We start from the raw sequence: 7,500 nt of genomic DNA, 5'->3' as shown, positions 1-7,500 counted from the left end.
CTCCAGGTGGTCCGATGTGCCAAGCTTGGAGTCACGGTGGACGACCAGCTGACCTGGAAGCAGCATGCCGGCACCGTGAGATCCGCTACCTACAGCTGTACATGCTGCGCAGACTCAGGTCGCTGGGGACGCCGACTGACGAGTTAAGGGGGGTGTACCTCACCTTCATCCTCCCCAAACGCCTCCCCAGCGTGGTCCTCCTCCCTCACACACACTCATCAGCTCCAGCTGGAGAGTGTGCAGAAGAGGGCGTGCAGGGTCATCCTTGGCCCTGCCTACACCACCTATGAAGAAGCCCTGACCACCCTGAGTCTGTCCTGACTATCCACCAGGCACCGAGAGGCTCTGGGGAAGTTAGCAAGGGGACTACTGCATCACCCACGCCTCAGACACATGCTGCCGCCTGACGCGCCTCGCCCGGCCCGTGCCACCAGACACCACAACAAGATAACGCCCCTAAAGGCGCCGCCCACGGACCGGGACAGAGCCATCAGTCAATAGTATTTCCCTTCTAGATTAGACTTGCCTTCAGGATTAAAAAGAAAGAAAGAAAGCAGGCAGACAGACAGGATGACAGGGAAATAGTCAGCCTGACTTGAAGAGGATAGCAGCCTATCCTCTTCAAGTCAGGCTGACTATTTCCCTGTCATCCTGTCTGTCTGCCTGCTTTCTTTCTTTAATGTCAACTATTTCCCCACCCCCTCTCTACATTTTCACTTTGTTAACTGCCTCAACAATAAACCGTTGATTTTTATTATTATTATATGACTGACACCGTGTGTGTGTGTGTGTGTGTGCGCGTGTGTGCCCGCAGGCCTAACACCCTGGCGCAGGCGGCGAGGGGCAGTGGTGGCCGCGGCGCCCGGCAGATCCCTCCAGCAGCCTTAACTACCACATTATTGACGACAACTTGACACAAAGCCCAGAAAAAAACTTTATATGAACCGCAATAACTGGATGAAATAGACACTCATCGGAACCCTGTTTGTCATTCAGTCGCCCCGCCACGGCCACCCAATGACCAGCGGCGGCCGCGGCGGGGCTCGCGTCGCGGGCCAATGAGGCGCGGGACGGCGCGGTGGGGGCGGGACGGGGGCGGGGCCTTGGATAATCCACAGGCAGAGCAATGGAGAGGTGAAGAGCGTGGGTCTCTCTCTCTCTCTCTCTCTCTCTCTCTCTCTCTCTCTCTCATTGTTACACTTGGCTTCTCCCTCCCAAGGCACTCACACATACACTTTCTCTCTCCCTTGCATCTCTGTACCATTACCCCCAACCTCCCCTCCCCTATTAACCCATCCCTGTTCCCCTCCCCGGGCCGACTCCCTTCTCCCCAGCTCCTTCCTTGCCCTCCTCCCTCCTGTTCCCATCAGTTAATTGCCTCAGTTTTGGAAAATATATGGCAATCTTACTTATTAACGGGTCCCTGCCTCTCCCCGGGACAGGAGGGGAGGGGAAGATGTTGGAGGAGGAGGAGGAATGAGAAAGATGAGAGATGAAAGAGAAGGAGAAAAGAAACAGAAGGATGAAAGGACGTAGGCATAGAGAGAGAGAGATGAAAGGAATTGCACTGAGGAAAAGGGGGAGGAGGAGGAGGAGGAGGAGGAACAGGAAGAGGAGGAATGGAATAGGAAGAAAAAAAGGTGAAAAATAGAGAATGAAGGAGTGAATATGTAAGAAGGAGGAGGAGGAGGAAGAGGAAGAGGGAAGGGAGAGAAGATAAACGTAGAGAGAGAGAGAGAGAGAGAGAGAGAGAGAGAGAGAGAGAGAGAGAGAGAGAGAGAGAGAGAGAGAGAGATTACCTACCTTAACTTACATTAATTAATAACGTGTACAAACAGTACTATGAATATTAATTACTCTGGCATGCTACAGTCCGCCTCTCTCTCTCTCTCTCTCTCTCTCTCTCTCTCTCTCTCTCTCTCTCTCTCTCTCTCTCTCTCTCTCTCTCTCTCTCTCTCTGCCTGAGTTAAAGGCCTCTCCCTTCACCCCCCTCGACTCTCGCCTGAGTTAATGCAAGTCCACTATAAGAAATCTTGGTTTGAGACACAAAGGCTCCGCGATTTAAGAGGGGAAGTGGGATGGGGGATGGGGGGGGGGCACGTCTTCACCTTAGATTCATAGGGAGTGGTGGTGGTGGTGGCGGTGGTGGTGGTGGGGAAATGAAAGGAAGGGAAATAAGAGAAGAGAGAGATAGGAGGAATTTTTTTTTTTTCATTTATTTATTAATTTATTTATATATTTTTGGGGATTATTGGTTAGTGGGTCTCTCTCTCTCTCTCTCTCTCTCTCTCTCTCTCTCTCTCTCTCTCTCTCTCTCTCTCTCTCTCTCTCGCTATTTATTCATTAACGTATTTATCTATTGCAGATTGTGTTGCGTGCAGTGTTACCAGAAGCAGAGTGCAGGGAGTGGCCAGCCGCTAGCCAGACTCAAGGTCAGGTCAGGTGAAGCAGCTAGTCTGACCTCGACTCTCGCTTAGCACACCCGCGGCCGCACACCACCGCAAACCCAAGGCTGGTAACACTGGTGGTCTTGGCTGGCAACACTGACACACACACAAAACTCCTGTAGTGTTCTGTACGTCAAGGTCACGCAGCCACAGATCACAGTAAACCCAAGGCTGTGGTCTGTGGCTGCGTGACCTTGACGTACAGAACACTACAGGAGTTTTGCGTGTGTCAGTGTTGCCAGCCAAGACCACCAGTGTTACCAGATGAAAGGGAGATGCCTAGAGAGACGCTAAGTGGATGAAAAGTCTCCTCCACCTTCTCCCCCATTGCTCCATCCACACTCGCCCTGCCACGACCCTCCACCGACCACCAGGAGGGAACATGAGTCATCCAGGTCGTCTTAACAAGGTAATTACATGTATTGTCTTAATTACATTTATATGATTACTTTAAATTACACTTTTTTGGATTTTGTCTTGTTTTCTATCGATTTATTTCAGTTTCTTGTTTTCTTGTTTTTTTTCCATTGTTTGTTTATTTGATTGTTTTGTTAATGGAGTCGTGATGGTGATAGAAAATGGTGGCTTTTTTTTATTGGGGTAAGGAAAGGGGTGAAGGGGGAGGGGTGGAGGGGGAGGTAAGGAGGCGTCAGTGTTCCTCCTCCTCCTCCTCCTCCTCCTCCTCCTCCTCCTCCTCCTCCTCCTCCTCCTCCTCCTCCTCCTCCTCCTCCTCCTCCTCCTCCTCCTTTTCTTCCTCCTCTTATTGTTTTTGGTTCTTATTTACGTTTTCGCCCGTTTTCTTCTTCTTCTTCTTCTTCTTCTTCTTCTTCTTCTTCTTCTTCTACAATTTATTCTCATAATTAAAATAATCTATCGCAGAATTAGAGAGATGGAGAGAGAAAAGGAAGGGAATCTCTCTCTCTCTCTCTCTCTCTCTCTCTCTCTCTCTCTCTCTCTCTCTCTCTCTCTCTCTCTCTCTCTCTCTCTCTCTCTCTCTCTCTCTCTAACAGATACGGAAAGAGGGAGAGCCGTGTGTGTGTGTGTGTGTGTGTGTGTGTGTGTGTGTGTGTGTGTGTGTGTGTGTGTGTGTGTACCATTTATTAATGCTCATATCTTAACCCTTTCCTTCCGGCGCTTAAATTAGTAGTAGTAGTAGTAATTTCTGTATTTACTTAAAAAAAAATTCCTACATTTCATAAATTATTATAAATTATACATAAATTATACATCAATAAAATTATACATAAATTATACATCAATTATTTTCCCGTTTTGCTATGACGACTAACAATGGGAAACCTTGAAATTGTCAGAAAACTCTTTGAATACTAATAATTATTTTCTCTTTGTCATTCTGAATACAATGATATACTTTGTAGTTCAATATGACCTCTCTAAGTTCAATATGACCTCTCTAAGTTCAGTTTATGCTTTATAAAGGACTCCTCCTCCTCCTCCTCCTCCTTCTCCTTCTCCTTCTCCTTCTCCTTCTCCTCCTCCTCCTCCTCCTCCTCCTCCTCCTCCTCCTGCTGCTGTGTGATCCGTCTTCCAGAAACACCCCGGAGAACGATGACACACACACACACACACACACACACACACACACACACACACACACACACACACACACACACACACACACACTGTTCGACTCTTGACCAGCAGGGGCACAGGAAACGCAGGTAACAGTGCAGGTGTTTATTCACAGAAGGTGTGAACAGAAGGCTGGAGGTAGGTGATCTCTCGGCGCCAGGCCGCGCACTTCCACTTAACACTTATGACTGAAGCCTAGCTCGTTCACTCATACACGTATTCATGCCTCACACAAGTCTCGCTCATTCACTCGTTCACACAACTAGCTAACAACCACACACCTCCCCCGAGACATAAGGAAGATTCCTTATCTTTGTTATGGCTACCGTAACACATGAAACAAAGTTACAATGATTGAAGTACAGAAAACACGGTACATATACACAAAACAAAACACAGCGTACAATGAACACGTACGACTAATCGTAGGTGCTACGGTGCCACCGCACCTGCAGTCGTCTCGGCTCCCTACGCTGTCGGCTGCTTCGACGCTCTGGTTGCTCTCGGCCACGGTGTACCCCGTTACCCTGATGCTCCGGGCTGCCGGGATGGTGGTGTTCCTCGTGACCCTGATGCTGAAGCGCTGCACCGCCATGAGCGGTGTGCTGCTCGACAGGAAGGGGAGCAAGAGGTCTGTGTGGGCGTAGGTGTCTTCTATTACGCCACATCACGCGACCGCTGCCCATCTTGATGAGGTAGTCTCTCCTTCGCCCAACAGCCACGATGACACCCAGGCGATCCCAGAGGCCTGTCGTGTGATCTTGAACGTCGACGTGGCCACCGAGGTGCAGGAGAGGAAGAGTACGGGCGGACGCGTCGTGGCGAAGTTTCGCTTTCTTCCTCAGTCGCTCTGCCTTGGCGTCGCACTCATCAGCAGCGCGCTGCCACTGCTGAGCGTATGAGCGATGATGAGCCGGGACACAGGACCTCATAGGATGACCGAAGAGGACTTGTGCTGGTGATCGCCCTTCCGCCCCTCGGAGTGTTGCGCAGTTCCAGCAACCCGCGAGCGAACGCATCCTCGTCCAGGTGTCCCTGCTGTGTGGTCGTGAGGATCAGCTTCTTCACGGACTTGACCGCTGCCTCGGCGTGACCATTGGAGCGTGGATAATGAGGTGAAGATACACGATGCTCCACCCCCCATCGAGCCAGGAAGCGCCGTACCGATGAAGAAGTGAACTGCGGTCCACCGTCAGTCCTCAGGAGAACAGGCACGCCCGTGTCGGCGAACACACCCCGAAGGACACGAACGAGCTGATCAGCCGATGCTGGACGTGAGCATGCAGACACGTGAGGCCACCCAGAACAAGCGATCTACATACACGAGGTATGTACGGCCTGCTGCGTGGAAGTAGTCTGCAGAAACTGACTCAAACACCCTGCTGGGTGTGTCCGTGTCCTGCCAGAGAGGTTCGTTGGCTTGGCTTGGTAGGAGTGGACGGCATAGTGAGCATCCAGAAACGACGTTCTCAACGTCTCTGTCCGTACCAGGCCAGTACACCGTTTGTCGGGCCCGTCGCTTGGTGCGCTCCATCCCCTGATGACTGTCATGGAGTCGCTCTAGTGTTTCTCGGCGGAGGCTGTGAGGAATAAGAAGCCTCGGCCCGTAAACCACCAGGTCGTCGTCTACGGCCAGCAGACTGCGCACCGGCCAGTACGTACGCAAGCGGTGATCGAGGTCCGTGGCAATGATCAGGGAAGCCCTCGATGATGACGTTCTTGAGCAAGCAGTACTCCCCGTCTCTTGCTGCTGCGGCACGTACCATTTCCACAGTCCTGATCCTGGAGTGGTGCTAAGCGGACGCCGTCCTCATTGGTGGCAGATAACGCTGAGATGACCGCTGAGTGGAGAGGGTCGAGGTCACCAGAAGTAGCAGCATCCTCTTCCTCCACTGGGTCCTGTACTGGAGCACGTGAGAGGGCGTCGGGCACACAGTGTGTCGATCCCTTTTGCCAGCTTGCTGTGAAAGAATACTGAGCAAGCTTCTCCCTCATGCGCTGCAGCCGCAGGTTCTCTATTTCTCCCAACAACTTGCTGTTGAGGAGAGGTATCAGCGGGCGGTGGTCGAGCACTAGATCGAAGTGAGGGAGTCCTTTCAGGTAGGTGCCACATTTCCTGACTGCCCAGACGATTGCAGCCATTTCCAACTCTATTACTGCATAGCGGCTCTCTGTGTCTGTAACAAATCTTGACCCGCATTGCACCATCTTCCACTGGTCACTGTGCTTCTGCAGGAGAACGAATCCAAATCCGTGCATCCTTGAGGCGTCAGTCTGTAGCATCGTTGGTAATGATGGGTCGAAGTATGCCAAGGACAGGTGGGCTGACGAGACACTGTTTCACCTTCTCAAACGCCTCTTCATGGTTAGGAGGACCAGCACCAACTGTTCTTCGGGCGTAAGAGATCTCTGAGGGGTTGTGCAGCTGCAGCCACAGCAGGAGAAAAAGCTTCCAAGCTGGTTTGTAAGACCCATGAATGATCGTAAGTCGGTGATGTGCTGTGGTCGTGGGAAGTCAGAGATTGCCTTAACTTTCTTTGAGTCTGTCCGTGTAGCCTTGTCCAGAAACAGAGTAACCACAGTAATCTACCACTCTTTCCGCGAATGTAAACTTCTGTGGGTTGAGAGTGATGCCGTGCTGGTCACACCGCCGCACAATCTGAATGACATGGGCTAAGTGCGCACTGTAGGTGGAGTCATAGGCCAGGATGTCGTCCACGATCTTGATGGTGTTAGGTATGTCGCCGAGAGCTTGGTCTCCTCGACGGTTATACTCGTCTCCAGACGAGACGAGACCCATAACCGCTCGCCGAAACTTGTACCGACCCCAAGGTGTTATGAAGCAGGTTAAATCCTGGTCTTCTTCTCTAATGGGGACTTGAAAATACCCCATCTTGGCATCAAGAGTGGTGAACCAAACTGCTCCGGTCCCGATCGAGGCGATGGCGTCATGAGGTGAGCGCACTGGATACACGGGCCTCTTCACGTAACGGTTGAGTCGTGTCAGGTCAACACACAGCCTTACACCAGATGTCTTTTTTGGGACAGGCACGATGGGGTGGCACCATGCCGTAGGGTAGTCCACACTCTCGATGATTCCCTTGTTAAGCAGCTCTTCCAACTGGCTCTTAATTTCTTCACGCCAATTGTAAGGGATTGTACGAGATGCTGTTACGGCGAAGGGTCGAGCGTCGTCTGTCAACTCGATGGCCATGGATCCACCAGCCATTGCACGTAAACCTTCCTTTGCTTCGAAGACGCTGGGAAAGGCCTTGATCACAGCAGCAGCGTGCCCCGCACGCTGCTGTGGCGTTGGGTCGTAGGAATGAGGCCAGCTGATCACTTCTGTGGGCGTAGATAGAGGTGGCTGCGAGGCGGTCGGGTACTTGATGGAGCTGTTGCCGGTGCGCTGTTCTTCCCTGCGTAGCGGTCGGATTTGAGCCGGAAAATCTTCGGGGAG

The 7,500-nt window shown here is 51.7% G+C and overlaps 1 long non-coding RNA gene across 1 annotated transcript in view; it reads left to right on the top strand.

The window, feature by feature from the left end:
- Nucleotides 1–2,595: 2,595 nt before the first annotated feature.
- Nucleotides 2,596–7,500, top strand: part of LOC135097016 (uncharacterized) — a 25,497-nt gene continuing 20,592 nt past the window's right edge. Inside the window, exon 1 of the long non-coding RNA XR_010265282.1 lies at nucleotides 2,596–2,856. This is a non-coding gene — a long non-coding RNA (uncharacterized LOC135097016). The remainder of the gene's footprint in view (nucleotides 2,857–7,500) is intronic.

The sequence above is a fragment of the Scylla paramamosain genome, unplaced genomic scaffold (assembly GCF_035594125.1).
Source record: "Scylla paramamosain isolate STU-SP2022 unplaced genomic scaffold, ASM3559412v1 Contig11, whole genome shotgun sequence".
Classification (NCBI taxonomy): Eukaryota; Metazoa; Arthropoda; class Malacostraca; order Decapoda; family Portunidae; genus Scylla; species Scylla paramamosain.
This window is presented reverse-complemented; position numbering and strand designations above follow the sequence as displayed.